We start from the raw sequence: 15695 nt of genomic DNA on the forward strand, positions 1-15695 counted from the left end.
CTTGTCTGTCGCTGAACAGTCGCTTTTTATGTATTCAGCACCTATGTATAATGTTGTAAAAATGCTCTAGAAGCTAAAGTCGCAGAAATGTCACACATATTTGGCCTGCAACTTTCTGTGCGACAAATTCAGACAGGAAAAATCAGTATAAATCCTTAGAAAATTATCCCCCAGTGTCTCCATCTGCTGGCGGTATTGAATAAGCATTGCTGCACTGATGGGGTATGCATTAGACGAAAAAAAAGAAGAAAAAGAAGAATAATACGCCCAGAAAAGAGGCGAAAAGGAGAAAAACGTAAAAAAACGTGAAAAAAAAGTAAGAGGAAGAGAAGGGAAAAAAAGGTGGAAATGGGTTTAAAAGTGATTTCGGCGGAGAAATATATATATATATATATATATATATATATATATATATATATATGCGCACACACACACATAGATATAAACGTATTCTCCGTTGAGATATTGCAGCCGCTGCTGTGTCCAGGCCCAGGAGCCTTAGCACTGTGCTGTGATGTCACTCAATACCACTGACATCACTAGGTGTAAACAACATCTCTCCTTTGCTGTGTATGTGACTATGGAGCTGTTTGGTGATGTCGTCTATTACGGCCTTCATAGAAGCAACAGGAGATTGTTGCATCCATCTTGAACCCTCAGAACTACAGTGCTATGATGTCACTCACTTCCACAGGCCTTGCAGAGTGTAAACAACAACAACCCAGCTTTGTTGTGTATGTAACCAAAGGGATTTGTGATGTCACCTAGAACCTTCACAGCAGCGACAGCTTTATGAGGAGCATCAGCACTGCTCTGCCTGAGCAGAACCATCACCGCCATAGGTTGTCAAATAACCCGGATTTAACCCACACAGGTAAGTCCAATGGGGTGCAGGCATGTCCTCTATGCTTACAGCTTCCCGTGGGTGTTGGTTTGATACCGTTTGGGGACAGCCAAGGAGGCATCTGCAGGCAACAAAGGTAGGTGTGTGCTTGTGTGTGTGTTTCCTATGCAGATCCTAAGCCCAGTGTCACATGCAAGTAGGAGGAGTAAGAAGGGTTCCTGGCAAATCCGGGTTATGGATTGCATTTAAAAAGGCCCCGTGGGAGTGCAATGGGCCCCTGTCTTGCTGCTTAGCAATAATGGTATGGGTTTAGGTTCTGCTGTGTGTACTGGTGGTTGACTGCCCCCCAGCCCAGAGTGTGCATGGAAAATTGTCTGGCAGCCTCCCTGACAGCAAGCAGTGATAGTGCCCATGAAGGGGACCTTGTTGGGCCCGCCCCTTTCACGGTTATCGCTTCTCGGCCTTTTGGCTAAGATCAAGTGTAGTATCTGTTCTTATCAGTTTAATATCTGATACGTCCCCTATCTGGGGACCATATATTAAATGGATTTTTGAGAACGGGGGCCGATTTCGAAGCTTGCTTCCGTCGCCCTATGCATTGACCCGATATGGCAGTATCTTCGGGTACAGTGCACCACCCCCTTACAGGGTTAAAAAGAAAGATTCCTACTTTCATTGCTACCTGCTTGCTGGCTAGCCAGCTAGCCAGCCCTGTGGGCCTTGCTGCTGCTGCAGCCAAAAAACAAAAGGTGGTGCTGCTGCTGCTTCTGCTGCTTCTGCTTCTGCTTGTGTCTGGCCCCTGTTGGAGCGTCCAGGCACAGGACTTCTGCTGCTGCTGACTAAATGGCCTCCTTAATTGGATCATTTGAGTAGCCAGCACACCTGTGCAGGTAGGGCATGACATGATAGGCAGCTGCCTTGATAGCGGGTGGGTGCTGAATGTTCCTAATTGACAAAATAAGATTAATGCTTATGAAGAAATATAAAATCTCATCCCTTCCCCAATATCGCGCCACACCCCTACCCCTTAATTCCCTGGTTGAACGTGATGGACATATGTCTTTTTTCGACCGTACTAACTATGTAACTATGTAACATAACATGGGGGGGGGGGGGGGTCTCCTGGCTGTTCACACAGGTGTGTCATTGCTGTACATTGACCATGCATTGCTTCTGTGGTATTGCAAAGGCAAAGACAAATGCTTCCAGCCATCCATTGCACTAATGGATTGGTCATCAGCTGGCTGTCTATGTCCCGCATCAATATAGACCAAAGTACAGAGGGTTAGGCTATGCTATTGTGCACCTACCTGATGCATCAGAAGGTGCGAGGCCCTTGCTAAATTCTGTGCACAGACTTTGAGATCTATGCTTTAGACTGTATCTAAACCTGCTCCAACATGGACTGACATTCTGGCCTACTTTCAGCCGATGCGACTTGTCTGTCGCTGAACAGTCGCTTTTTATGTATTCAGCACCTATGTATAATGTTGTAAAAATGCTCTAGAAGCTAAAGTCGCAGAAATGTCACACATATTTGGCCTGCAACTTTCTGTGCGACAAATTCAGACAGGAAAAATCAGTATAAATCCTTAGAAAATTATCCCCCAGTGTCTCCATCTGCTGGCGGTATTGAATAAGCATTGCTGCACTGATGGGGTATGCATTAGACGAAAAAAAAGAAGAAAAAGAAGAATAATACGCCCAGAAAAGAGGCGAAAAGGAGAAAAACGTAAAAAAACGTGAAAAAAAAGTAAGAGGAAGAGAAGGGAAAAAAAGGTGGAAATGGGTTTAAAAGTGATTTCGGCGGAGAAATATATATATATATATATATATATATATATATATATATATATATGCGCACACACACACATAGATATAAACGTATTCTCCGTTGAGATATTGCAGCCGCTGCTGTGTCCAGGCCCAGGAGCCTTAGCACTGTGCTGTGATGTCACTCAATACCACTGACATCACTAGGTGTAAACAACATCTCTCCTTTGCTGTGTATGTGACTATGGAGCTGTTTGGTGATGTCGTCTATTACGGCCTTCATAGAAGCAACAGGAGATTGTTGCATCCATCTTGAACCCTCAGAACTACAGTGCTATGATGTCACTCACTTCCACAGGCCTTGCAGAGTGTAAACAACAACAACCCAGCTTTGTTGTGTATGTAACCAAAGGGATTTGTGATGTCACCTAGAACCTTCACAGCAGCGACAGCTTTATGAGGAGCATCAGCACTGCTCTGCCTGAGCAGAACCATCACCGCCATAGGTTGTCAAATAACCCGGATTTAACCCACACAGGTAAGTCCAATGGGGTGCAGGCATGTCCTCTATGCTTACAGCTTCCCGTGGGTGTTGGTTTGATACCGTTTGGGGACAGCCAAGGAGGCATCTGCAGGCAACAAAGGTAGGTGTGTGCTTGTGTGTGTGTTTCCTATGCAGATCCTAAGCCCAGTGTCACATGCAAGTAGGAGGAGTAAGAAGGGTTCCTGGCAAATCCGGGTTATGGATTGCATTTAAAAAGGCCCCGTGGGAGTGCAATGGGCCCCTGTCTTGCTGCTTAGCAATAATGGTATGGGTTTAGGTTCTGCTGTGTGTACTGGTGGTTGACTGCCTCCCAGCCCAGAGTGTGCATGGAAAATTGTCTGGCAGCCTCCCTGACAGCAAGCAGTGATAGTGCCCATGAAGGGGACCTTGTTGGGCCCGCCCCTTTCACGGTTATCGCTTCTCGGCCTTTTGGCTAAGATCAAGTGTAGTATCTGTTCTTATCAGTTTAATATCTGATACGTCCCCTATCTGGGGACCATATATTAAATGGATTTTTGAGAACGGGGGCCGATTTCGAAGCTTGCTTCCGTCGCCCTATGCATTGACCCGATATGGCAGTATCTTCGGGTACAGTGCACCACCCCCTTACAGGGTTAAAAAGAAAGATTCCTACTTTCATTGCTACCTGCTTGCTGGCTAGCCAGCTAGCCAGCCCTGTGGGCCTTGCTGCTGCTGCAGCCAAAAAACAAAAGGTGGTGCTGCTGCTGCTTCTGCTGCTTCTGCTTCTGCTTGTGTCTGGCCCCTGTTGGAGCGTCCAGGCACAGGACTTCTGCTGCTGCTGACTAAATGGCCTCCTTAATTGGATCATTTGAGTAGCCAGCACACCTGTGCAGGTAGGGCATGACATGATAGGCAGCTGCCTTGATAGCGGGTGGGTGCTGAATGTTCCTAATTGACAAAATAAGATTAATGCTTATGAAGAAATATAAAATCTCATCCCTTCCCCAATATCGCGCCACACCCCTACCCCTTAATTCCCTGGTTGAACGTGATGGACATATGTCTTTTTTCGACCGTACTAACTATGTAACTATGTAACATAACATGGGGGGGGGGGGGGGGGTCTCCTGGCTGTTCACACAGGTGTGTCATTGCTGTACATTGACCATGCATTGCTTCTGTGGTATTGCAAAGGCAAAGACAAATGCTTCCAGCCATCCATTGCACTAATGGATTGGTCATCAGCTGGCTGTCTATGTCCCGCATCAATATAGACCAAAGTACAGAGGGTTAGGCTATGCTATTGTGCACCTACCTGATGCATCAGAAGGTGCGAGGCCCTTGCTAAATTCTGTGCACAGACTTTGAGATCTATGCTTTAGACTGTATCTAAACCTGCTCCAACATGGACTGACATTCTGGCCTACTTTCAGCCGATGCGACTTGTCTGTCGCTGAACAGTCGCTTTTTATGTATTCAGCACCTATGTATAATGTTGTAAAAATGCTCTAGAAGCTAAAGTCGCAGAAATGTCACACATATTTGGCCTGCAACTTTCTGTGCGACAAATTCAGACAGGAAAAATCAGTATAAATCCTTAGAAAATTATCCCCCAGTGTCTCCATCTGCTGGCGGTATTGAATAAGCATTGCTGCACTGATGGGGTATGCATTAGACGAAAAAAAAGAAGAAAAAGAAGAATAATACGCCCAGAAAAGAGGCGAAAAGGAGAAAAACGTAAAAAAACGTGAAAAAAAAGTAAGAGGAAGAGAAGGGAAAAAAAGGTGGAAATGGGTTTAAAAGTGATTTCGGCGGAGAAATATATATATATATATATATATATATATATATATATATATATATGCGCACACACACACATAGATATAAACGTATTCTCCGTTGAGATATTGCAGCCGCTGCTGTGTCCAGGCCCAGGAGCCTTAGCACTGTGCTGTGATGTCACTCAATACCACTGACATCACTAGGTGTAAACAACATCTCTCCTTTGCTGTGTATGTGACTATGGAGCTGTTTGGTGATGTCGTCTATTACGGCCTTCATAGAAGCAACAGGAGATTGTTGCATCCATCTTGAACCCTCAGAACTACAGTGCTATGATGTCACTCACTTCCACAGGCCTTGCAGAGTGTAAACAACAACAACCCAGCTTTGTTGTGTATGTAACCAAAGGGATTTGTGATGTCACCTAGAACCTTCACAGCAGCGACAGCTTTATGAGGAGCATCAGCACTGCTCTGCCTGAGCAGAACCATCACCGCCATAGGTTGTCAAATAACCCGGATTTAACCCACACAGGTAAGTCCAATGGGGTGCAGGCATGTCCTCTATGCTTACAGCTTCCCGTGGGTGTTGGTTTGATACCGTTTGGGGACAGCCAAGGAGGCATCTGCAGGCAACAAAGGTAGGTGTGTGCTTGTGTGTGTGTTTCCTATGCAGATCCTAAGCCCAGTGTCACATGCAAGTAGGAGGAGTAAGAAGGGTTCCTGGCAAATCCGGGTTATGGATTGCATTTAAAAAGGCCCCGTGGGAGTGCAATGGGCCCCTGTCTTGCTGCTTAGCAATAATGGTATGGGTTTAGGTTCTGCTGTGTGTACTGGTGGTTGACTGCCCCCCAGCCCAGAGTGTGCATGGAAAATTGTCTGGCAGCCTCCCTGACAGCAAGCAGTGATAGTGCCCATGAAGGGGACCTTGTTGGGCCCGCCCCTTTCACGGTTATCGCTTCTCGGCCTTTTGGCTAAGATCAAGTGTAGTATCTGTTCTTATCAGTTTAATATCTGATACGTCCCCTATCTGGGGACCATATATTAAATGGATTTTTGAGAACGGGGGCCGATTTCGAAGCTTGCTTCCGTCGCCCTATGCATTGACCCGATATGGCAGTATCTTCGGGTACAGTGCACCACCCCCTTACAGGGTTAAAAAGAAAGATTCCTACTTTCATTGCTACCTGCTTGCTGGCTAGCCAGCTAGCCAGCCCTGTGGGCCTTGCTGCTGCTGCAGCCAAAAAACAAAAGGTGGTGCTGCTGCTGCTTCTGCTGCTTCTGCTTCTGCTTGTGTCTGGCCCCTGTTGGAGCGTCCAGGCACAGGACTTCTGCTGCTGCTGACTAAATGGCCTCCTTAATTGGATCATTTGAGTAGCCAGCACACCTGTGCAGGTAGGGCATGACATGATAGGCAGCTGCCTTGATAGCGGGTGGGTGCTGAATGTTCCTAATTGACAAAATAAGATTAATGCTTATGAAGAAATATAAAATCTCATCCCTTCTCCAATATCGCGCCACACCCCTACCCCTTAATTCCCTGGTTGAACGTGATGGACATATGTCTTTTTTCGACCGTACTAACTATGTAACTATGTAACATAACATGGGGGGGGGGGGTCTCCTGGCTGTTCACACAGGTGTGTCATTGCTGTACATTGACCATGCATTGCTTCTGTGGTATTGCAAAGGCAAAGACAAATGCTTCCAGCCATCCATTGCACTAATGGATTGGTCATCAGCTGGCTGTCTATGTCCCGCATCAATATAGACCAAAGTACAGAGGGTTAGGCTATGCTATTGTGCACCTACCTGATGCATCAGAAGGTGCGAGGCCCTTGCTAAATTCTGTGCACAGACTTTGAGATCTATGCTTTAGACTGTATCTAAACCTGCTCCAACATGGACTGACATTCTGGCCTACTTTCAGCCGATGCGACTTGTCTGTCGCTGAACAGTCGCTTTTTATGTATTCAGCACCTATGTATAATGTTGTAAAAATGCTCTAGAAGCTAAAGTCGCAGAAATGTCACACATATTTGGCCTGCAACTTTCTGTGCGACAAATTCAGACAGGAAAAATCAGTATAAATCCTTAGAAAATTATCCCCCAGTGTCTCCATCTGCTGGCGGTATTGAATAAGCATTGCTGCACTGATGGGGTATGCATTAGACGAAAAAAAAGAAGAAAAAGAAGAATAATACGCCCAGAAAAGAGGCGAAAAGGAGAAAAACGTAAAAAAACTTGAAAAAAAAGTAAGAGGAAGAGAAGGGAAAAAAAGGTGGAAATGGGTTTAAAAGTGATTTCGGCGGAGAAATATATATATATATATATATATATATATATATATATATATATATATGCGCACACACACACATAGATATAAACGTATTCTCCGTTGAGATATTGCAGCCGCTGCTGTGTCCAGGCCCAGGAGCCTTAGCACTGTGCTGTGATGTCACTCAATACCACTGACATCACTAGGTGTAAACAACATCTCTCCTTTGCTGTGTATGTGACTATGGAGCTGTTTGGTGATGTCGTCTATTACGGCCTTCATAGAAGCAACAGGAGATTGTTGCATCCATCTTGAACCCTCAGAACTACAGTGCTATGATGTCACTCACTTCCACAGGCCTTGCAGAGTGTAAACAACAACAACCCAGCTTTGTTGTGTATGTAACCAAAGGGATTTGTGATGTCACCTAGAACCTTCACAGCAGCGACAGCTTTATGAGGAGCATCAGCACTGCTCTGCCTGAGCAGAACCATCACCGCCATAGGTTGTCAAATAACCCGGATTTAACCCACACAGGTAAGTCCAATGGGGTGCAGGCATGTCCTCTATGCTTACAGCTTCCCGTGGGTGTTGGTTTGATACCGTTTGGGGACAGCCAAGGAGGCATCTGCAGGCAACAAAGGTAGGTGTGTGCTTGTGTGTGTGTTTCCTATGCAGATCCTAAGCCCAGTGTCACATGCAAGTAGGAGGAGTAAGAAGGGTTCCTGGCAAATCCGGGTTATGGATTGCATTTAAAAAGGCCCCGTGGGAGTGCAATGGGCCCCTGTCTTGCTGCTTAGCAATAATGGTATGGGTTTAGGTTCTGCTGTGTGTACTGGTGGTTGACTGCCCCCCAGCCCAGAGTGTGCATGGAAAATTGTCTGGCAGCCTCCCTGACAGCAAGCAGTGATAGTGCCCATGAAGGGGACCTTGTTGGGCCCGCCCCTTTCACGGTTATCGCTTCTCGGCCTTTTGGCTAAGATCAAGTGTAGTATCTGTTCTTATCAGTTTAATATCTGATACGTCCCCTATCTGGGGACCATATATTAAATGGATTTTTGAGAACGGGGGCCGATTTCGAAGCTTGCTTCCGTCGCCCTATGCATTGACCCGATATGGCAGTATCTTCGGGTACAGTGCACCACCCCCTTACAGGGTTAAAAAGAAAGATTCCTACTTTCATTGCTACCTGCTTGCTGGCTAGCCAGCTAGCCAGCCCTGTGGGCCTTGCTGCTGCTGCAGCCAAAAAACAAAAGGTGGTGCTGCTGCTGCTTCTGCTGCTTCTGCTTCTGCTTGTGTCTGGCCCCTGTTGGAGCGTCCAGGCACAGGACTTCTGCTGCTGCTGACTAAATGGCCTCCTTAATTGGATCATTTGAGTAGCCAGCACACCTGTGCAGGTAGGGCATGACATGATAGGCAGCTGCCTTGATAGCGGGTGGGTGCTGAATGTTCCTAATTGACAAAATAAGATTAATGCTTATGAAGAAATATAAAATCTCATCCCTTCCCCAATATCGCGCCACACCCCTACCCCTTAATTCCCTGGTTGAACGTGATGGACATATGTCTTATTTCGACCGTACTAATCATGTAACTATGTAACATAACATGGGGGGGGGGGGGGGGTAGGGGGTCTCCTGGCTGTTCACACAGGTGTGTCATTGCTGTACATTGACCATGCATTGCTTCTGTGGTATTGCAAAGGCAAAGACAAATGCTTCCAGCCATCCATTGCACTAATGGATTGGTCGTCAGCTGGCTGTCTATGTCCCGCATCAATATAGACCAAAGTACAGAGGGTTAGGCTATGCTATTGTGCACCTACCTGATGCATCAGAAGGTGCGAGGCCCTTGCTAAATTCTGTGCACAGACTTTGAGATCTATGCTTTAGACTGTATCTAAACCTGCTCCAACATGGACTGACATTCTGGCCTACTTTCAGCCGATGCGACTTGTCTGTCGCTGAACAGTCGCTTTTTATGTATTCAGCACCTATGTATAATGTTGTAAAAATGCTCTAGAAGCTAAAGTCGCAGAAATGTCACACATATTTGGCCTGCAACTTTCTGTGCGACAAATTCAGACAGGAAAAATCAGTATAAATCCTTAGAAAATTATCCCCCAGTGTCTCCATCTGCTGGCGGTATTGAATAAGCATTGCTGCACTGATGGGGTATGCATTAGACGAAAAAAAAGAAGAAAAAGAAGAATAATACGCCCAGAAAAGAGGCGAAAAGGAGAAAAACGTAAAAAAAACGTGAAAAAAAAGTAAGAGGAAGAGAAGGGAAAAAAAGGTGGAAATGGGTTTAAAAGTGATTTCGGCGGAGAAATATATATATATATATATATATATATATATATATATGCGCACACACACACATAGATATAAACGTATTCTCCGTTGAGATATTGCAGCCGCTGCTGTGTCCAGGCCCAGGAGCCTTAGCACTGTGCTGTGATGTCACTCAATACCACTGACATCACTAGGTGTAAACAACATCTCTCCTTTGCTGTGTATGTGACTATGGAGCTGTTTGGTGATGTCGTCTATTACGGCCTTCATAGAAGCAACAGGAGATTGTTGCATCCATCTTGAACCCTCAGAACTACAGTGCTATGATGTCACTCACTTCCACAGGCCTTGCAGAGTGTAAACAACAACAACCCAGCTTTGTTGTGTATGTAACCAAAGGGATTTGTGATGTCACCTAGAACCTTCACAGCAGCGACAGCTTTATGAGGAGCATCAGCACTGCTCTGCCTGAGCAGAACCATCACCGCCATAGGTTGTCAAATAACCCGGATTTAACCCACACAGGTAAGTCCAATGGGGTGCAGGCATGTCCTCTATGCTTACAGCTTCCCGTGGGTGTTGGTTTGATACCGTTTGGGGACAGCCAAGGAGGCATCTGCAGGCAACAAAGGTAGGTGTGTGCTTGTGTGTGTGTTTCCTATGCAGATCCTAAGCCCAGTGTCACATGCAAGTAGGAGGAGTAAGAAGGGTTCCTGGCAAATCCGGGTTATGGATTGCATTTAAAAAGGCCCCGTGGGAGTGCAATGGGCCCCTGTCTTGCTGCTTAGCAATAATGGTATGGGTTTAGGTTCTGCTGTGTGTACTGGTGGTTGACTGCCCCCCAGCCCAGAGTGTGCATGGAAAATTGTCTGGCAGCCTCCCTGACAGCAAGCAGTGATAGTGCCCATGAAGGGGACCTTGTTGGGCCCGCCCCTTTCACGGTTATCGCTTCTCGGCCTTTTGGCTAAGATCAAGTGTAGTATCTGTTCTTATCAGTTTAATATCTGATACGTCCCCTATCTGGGGACCATATATTAAATGGATTTTTGAGAACGGGGGCCGATTTCGAAGCTTGCTTCCGTCGCCCTATGCATTGACCCGATATGGCAGTATCTTCGGGTACAGTGCACCACCCCCTTACAGGGTTAAAAAGAAAGATTCCTACTTTCATTGCTACCTGCTTGCTGGCTAGCCAGCTAGCCAGCCCTGTGGGCCTTGCTGCTGCTGCAGCCAAAAAACAAAAGGTGGTGCTGCTGCTGCTTCTGCTGCTTCTGCTTCTGCTTGTGTCTGGCCCCTGTTGGAGCGTCCAGGCACAGGACTTCTGCTGCTGCTGACTAAATGGCCTCCTTAATTGGATCATTTGAGTAGCCAGCACACCTGTGCAGGTAGGGCATGACATGATAGGCAGCTGCCTTGATAGCGGGTGGGTGCTGAATGTTCCTAATTGACAAAATAAGATTAATGCTTATGAAGAAATATAAAATCTCATCCCTTCCCCAATATCGCGCCACACCCCTACCCCTTAATTCCCTGGTTGAACGTGATGGACATATGTCTTTTTTCGACCGTACTAACTATGTAACTATGTAACATAACATGGGGGGGGGGGGGGGGGTCTCCTGGCTGTTCACACAGGTGTGTCATTGCTGTACATTGACCATGCATTGCTTCTGTGGTATTGCAAAGGCAAAGACAAATGCTTCCAGCCATCCATTGCACTAATGGATTGGTCATCAGCTGGCTGTCTATGTCCCGCATCAATATAGACCAAAGTACAGAGGGTTAGGCTATGCTATTGTGCACCTACCTGATGCATCAGAAGGTGCGAGGCCCTTGCTAAATTCTGTGCACAGACTTTGAGATCTATGCTTTAGACTGTATCTAAACCTGCTCCAACATGGACTGACATTCTGGCCTACTTTCAGCCGATGCGACTTGTCTGTCGCTGAACAGTCGCTTTTTATGTATTCAGCACCTATGTATAATGTTGTAAAAATGCTCTAGAAGCTAAAGTCGCAGAAATGTCACACATATTTGGCCTGCAACTTTCTGTGCGACAAATTCAGACAGGAAAAATCAGTATAAATCCTTAGAAAATTATCCCCCAGTGTCTCCATCTGCTGGCGGTATTGAATAAGCATTGCTGCACTGATGGGGTATGCATTAGACGAAAAAAAAGAAGAAAAAGAAGAATAATACGCCCAGAAAAGAGGCGAAAAGGAGAAAAACGTAAAAGAACGTGAAAAAAAAGTAAGAGGAAGAGAAGGGAAAAAAAGGTGGAAATGGGTTTAAAAGTGATTTCGGCGGAGAAATATATATATATATATATATATATATATATATATATATATGCGCACACACACACATAGATATAAACGTATTCTCCGTTGAGATATTGCAGCCGCTGCTGTGCCCAGGAGCCTTAGCACTGTGCTGTGATGTCACTCAATACCACTGACATCACTAGGTGTAAACAACATCTCTCCTTTGCTGTGTATGTGACTATGGAGCTGTTTGGTGATGTCGTCTATTACGGCCTTCATAGAAGCAACAGGAGATTGTTGCATCCATCTTGAACCCTCAGAACTACAGTGCTATGATGTCACTCACTTCCACAGGCCTTGCAGAGTGTAAACAACAACAACCCAGCTTTGTTGTGTATGTAACCAAAGGGATTTGTGATGTCACCTAGAACCTTCACAGCAGCGACAGCTTTATGAGGAGCATCAGCACTGCTCTGCCTGAGCAGAACCATCACCGCCATAGGTTGTCAAATAACCCGGATTTAACCCACACAGGTAAGTCCAATGGGGTGCAGGCATGTCCTCTATGCTTACAGCTTCCCGTGGGTGTTGGTTTGATACCGTTTGGGGACAGCCAAGGAGGCATCTGCAGGCAACAAAGGTAGGTGTGTGCTTGTGTGTGTGTTTCCTATGCAGATCCTAAGCCCAGTGTCACATGCAAGTAGGAGGAGTAAGAAGGGTTCCTGGCAAATCCGGGTTATGGATTGCATTTAAAAAGGCCCCGTGGGAGTGCAATGGGCCCCTGTCTTGCTGCTTAGCAATAATGGTATGGGTTTAGGTTCTGCTGTGTGTACTGGTGGTTGACTGCCCCCCAGCCCAGAGTGTGCATGGAAAATTGTCTGGCAGCCTCCCTGACAGCAAGCAGTGATAGTGCCCATGAAGGGGACCTTGTTGGGCCCGCCCCTTTCACGGTTATCGCTTCTCGGCCTTTTGGCTAAGATCAAGTGTAGTATCTGTTCTTATCAGTTTAATATCTGATACGTCCCCTATCTGGGGACCATATATTAAATGGATTTTTGAGAACGGGGGCCGATTTCGAAGCTTGCTTCCGTCGCCCTATGCATTGACCCGATATGGCAGTATCTTCGGGTACAGTGCACCACCCCCTTACAGGGTTAAAAAGAAAGATTCCTACTTTCATTGCTACCTGCTTGCTGGCTAGCCAGCTAGCCAGCCCTGTGGGCCTTGCTGCTGCTGCAGCCAAAAAACAAAAGGTGGTGCTGCTGCTGCTTCTGCTGCTTCTGCTTCTGCTTGTGTCTGGCCCCTGTTGGAGCGTCCAGGCACAGGACTTCTGCTGCTGCTGACTAAATGGCCTCCTTAATTGGATCATTTGAGTAGCCAGCACACCTGTGCAGGTAGGGCATGACATGATAGGCAGCTGCCTTGATAGCGGGTGGGTGCTGAATGTTCCTAATTGACAAAATAAGATTAATGCTTATGAAGAAATATAAAATCTCATCCCTTCCCCAATATCGCGCCACACCCCTACCCCTTAATTCCCTGGTTGAACGTGATGGACATATGTCTTTTTTCGACCGTACTAACTATGTAACTATGTAACATAACATGGGGGGGGGGGGGGGGTCTCCTGGCTGTTCACACAGGTGTGTCATTGCTGTACATTGACCATGCATTGCTTCTGTGGTATTGCAAAGGCAAAGACAAATGCTTCCAGCCATCCATTGCACTAATGGATTGGTCATCAGCTGGCTGTCTATGTCCCGCATCAATATAGACCAAAGTACAGAGGGTTAGGCTATGCTATTGTGCACCTACCTGATGCATCAGAAGGTGCGAGGCCCTTGCTAAATTCTGTGCACAGACTTTGAGATCTATGCTTTAGACTGTATCTAAACCTGCTCCAACATGGACTGACATTCTGGCCTACTTTCAGCCGATGCGACTTGTCTGTCGCTGAACAGTCGCTTTTTATGTATTCAGCACCTATGTATAATGTTGTAAAAATGCTCTAGAAGCTAAAGTCGCAGAAATGTCACACATATTTGGCCTGCAACTTTCTGTGCGACAAATTCAGACAGGAAAAATCAGTATAAATCCTTAGAAAATTATCCCCCAGTGTCTCCATCTGCTGGCGGTATTGAATAAGCATTGCTGCACTGATGGGGTATGCATTAGACGAAAAAAAAGAAGAAAAAGAAGAATAATACGCCCAGAAAAGAGGCGAAAAGGAGAAAAACGTAAAAGAACGTGAAAAAAAAGTAAGAGGAAGAGAAGGGAAAAAAAGGTGGAAATGGGTTTAAAAGTGATTTCGGCGGAGAAATATATATATATATATATATATATATATATATATATATATATATGCGCACACACACACATAGATATAAACGTATTCTCCGTTGAGATATTGCAGCCGCTGCTGTGCCCAGGAGCCTTAGCACTGTGCTGTGATGTCACTCAATACCACTGACATCACTAGGTGTAAACAACATCTCTCCTTTGCTGTGTATGTGACTATGGAGCTGTTTGGTGATGTCGTCTATTACGGCCTTCATAGAAGCAACAGGAGATTGTTGCATCCATCTTGAACCCTCAGAACTACAGTGCTATGATGTCACTCACTTCCACAGGCCTTGCAGAGTGTAAACAACAACAACCCAGCTTTGTTGTGTATGTAACCAAAGGGATTTGTGATGTCACCTAGAACCTTCACAGCAGCGACAGCTTTATGAGGAGCATCAGCACTGCTCTGCCTGAGCAGAACCATCACCGCCATAGATTGTCAAATAACCCGGATTTAACCCACACAGGTAAGTCCAATGGGGTGCAGGCATGTCCTCTATGCTTACAGCTTCCCGTGGGTGTTGGTTTGATACCGTTTGGGGACAGCCAAGGAGGCATCTGCAGGCAACAAAGGTAGGTGTGTGCTTGTGTGTGTGTTTCCTATGCAGATCCTAAGCCCAGTGTCACATGCAAGTAGGAGGAGTAAGAAGGGTTCCTGGCAAATCCGGGTTATGGATTGCATTTAAAAAGGCCCCGTGGGAGTGCAATGGGCCCCTGTCTTGCTGCTTAGCAATAATGGTATGGGTTTAGGTTCTGCTGTGTGTACTGGTGGTTGACTGCCCCCCAGCCCAGAGTGTGCATGGAAAATTGTCTGGCAGCCTCCCTGACAGCAAGCAGTGATAGTGCCCATGAAGGGGACCTTGTTGGGCCCGCCCCTTTCACGGTTATCGCTTCTCGGCCTTTTGGCTAGATCAAGTGTCTGGTCAGGAGGATCCTGGGAGTTTGTCCTACCTTTTCCAAGGGGGGCTGCTACGAGGAACCGAAAAGGCGATCGACAAGATGGGTGTTCGCATCCGTTACCTTACATCCGGTGAAACGCGGATTCGTTTTTCCTTTCGCTTTGATGTTGATGAAGACAAGCAAGAACTCGTGCAACTTTCTTATTTTGTGAAAGAAACTCTCTACAAGCTTCTTGGGGTGAAGAAAGAGAACATCGTCTGTCTCAGAGATCCTCGGAAGGGCAGCTTCATCCTAACTCTGGACTCTGCTTATGCATGCCAGAATCTTTTTGAGAAGCTGAAAAGCAATCAAGACCTTGCTGAGCTTGATGGGATCACGGTCACAGTGTTGTATACTGGAGGCGATATTCCTCTAGTTGTGTGTATGCACAATCCCTTTGTGACTGTGTCCCATATTGAGCTCTTTTTGGGGAAATACTGCAGTTCTGTTAAGTATTCCCATAAGGTGATGAATTCAGAAGACCTATGGACGGGGAAACATAAGTTTTTTGTGAAAATGAAGGAGGATGCTACTGGCATTGGAGGGTTGTGTCATCCACCCTCCAACTTTTCTATCGGTCGGGATAAGGGCTATTTGTTTTATCCCGAGATGCCTACTTTTTGTAGGAAATGTAAGAAATTCGGACATACTATGGAAGTTTGCACGGACACTAC

At 46.1% G+C, this 15695-nt stretch overlaps 6 non-coding genes across 6 annotated transcripts; all 6 read left to right on the plus strand.

The window, feature by feature from the left end:
- The first annotated feature begins 1293 nt into the window (after positions 1–1293).
- LOC130313041 (U2 spliceosomal RNA) lies at positions 1294–1484 on the plus strand. The gene has a single exon (XR_008861067.1). It is a non-coding gene; the product is annotated as a U2 spliceosomal RNA (small nuclear RNA).
- Positions 1485–3574: 2090 nt separating this feature from the next.
- Positions 3575–3765, plus strand: LOC130313042 (U2 spliceosomal RNA). The gene has a single exon (XR_008861068.1). It is a non-coding gene; the product is annotated as a U2 spliceosomal RNA (small nuclear RNA).
- Positions 3766–5857: 2092 nt separating this feature from the next.
- On the plus strand, positions 5858–6048 carry LOC130313043 (U2 spliceosomal RNA). Its single transcript, XR_008861069.1, has one exon. It is a non-coding gene; the product is annotated as a U2 spliceosomal RNA (small nuclear RNA).
- A 2089-nt stretch (positions 6049–8137) lies between these two features.
- Positions 8138–8328, plus strand: LOC130313044 (U2 spliceosomal RNA). The gene has a single exon (XR_008861070.1). It is a non-coding gene; the product is annotated as a U2 spliceosomal RNA (small nuclear RNA).
- A 2091-nt stretch (positions 8329–10419) lies between these two features.
- LOC130313046 (U2 spliceosomal RNA) lies at positions 10420–10610 on the plus strand. Its single transcript, XR_008861072.1, has one exon. It is a non-coding gene; the product is annotated as a U2 spliceosomal RNA (small nuclear RNA).
- Positions 10611–12692: 2082 nt separating this feature from the next.
- Positions 12693–12883, plus strand: LOC130313047 (U2 spliceosomal RNA). Its single transcript, XR_008861073.1, has one exon. It is a non-coding gene; the product is annotated as a U2 spliceosomal RNA (small nuclear RNA).
- Positions 12884–15695: the final 2812 nt, after the last annotated feature.

The sequence above is a fragment of the Hyla sarda genome, unplaced genomic scaffold (genome assembly GCF_029499605.1).
Source record: "Hyla sarda isolate aHylSar1 unplaced genomic scaffold, aHylSar1.hap1 scaffold_175, whole genome shotgun sequence".
Classification (NCBI taxonomy): Eukaryota; Metazoa; Chordata; class Amphibia; order Anura; family Hylidae; genus Hyla; species Hyla sarda.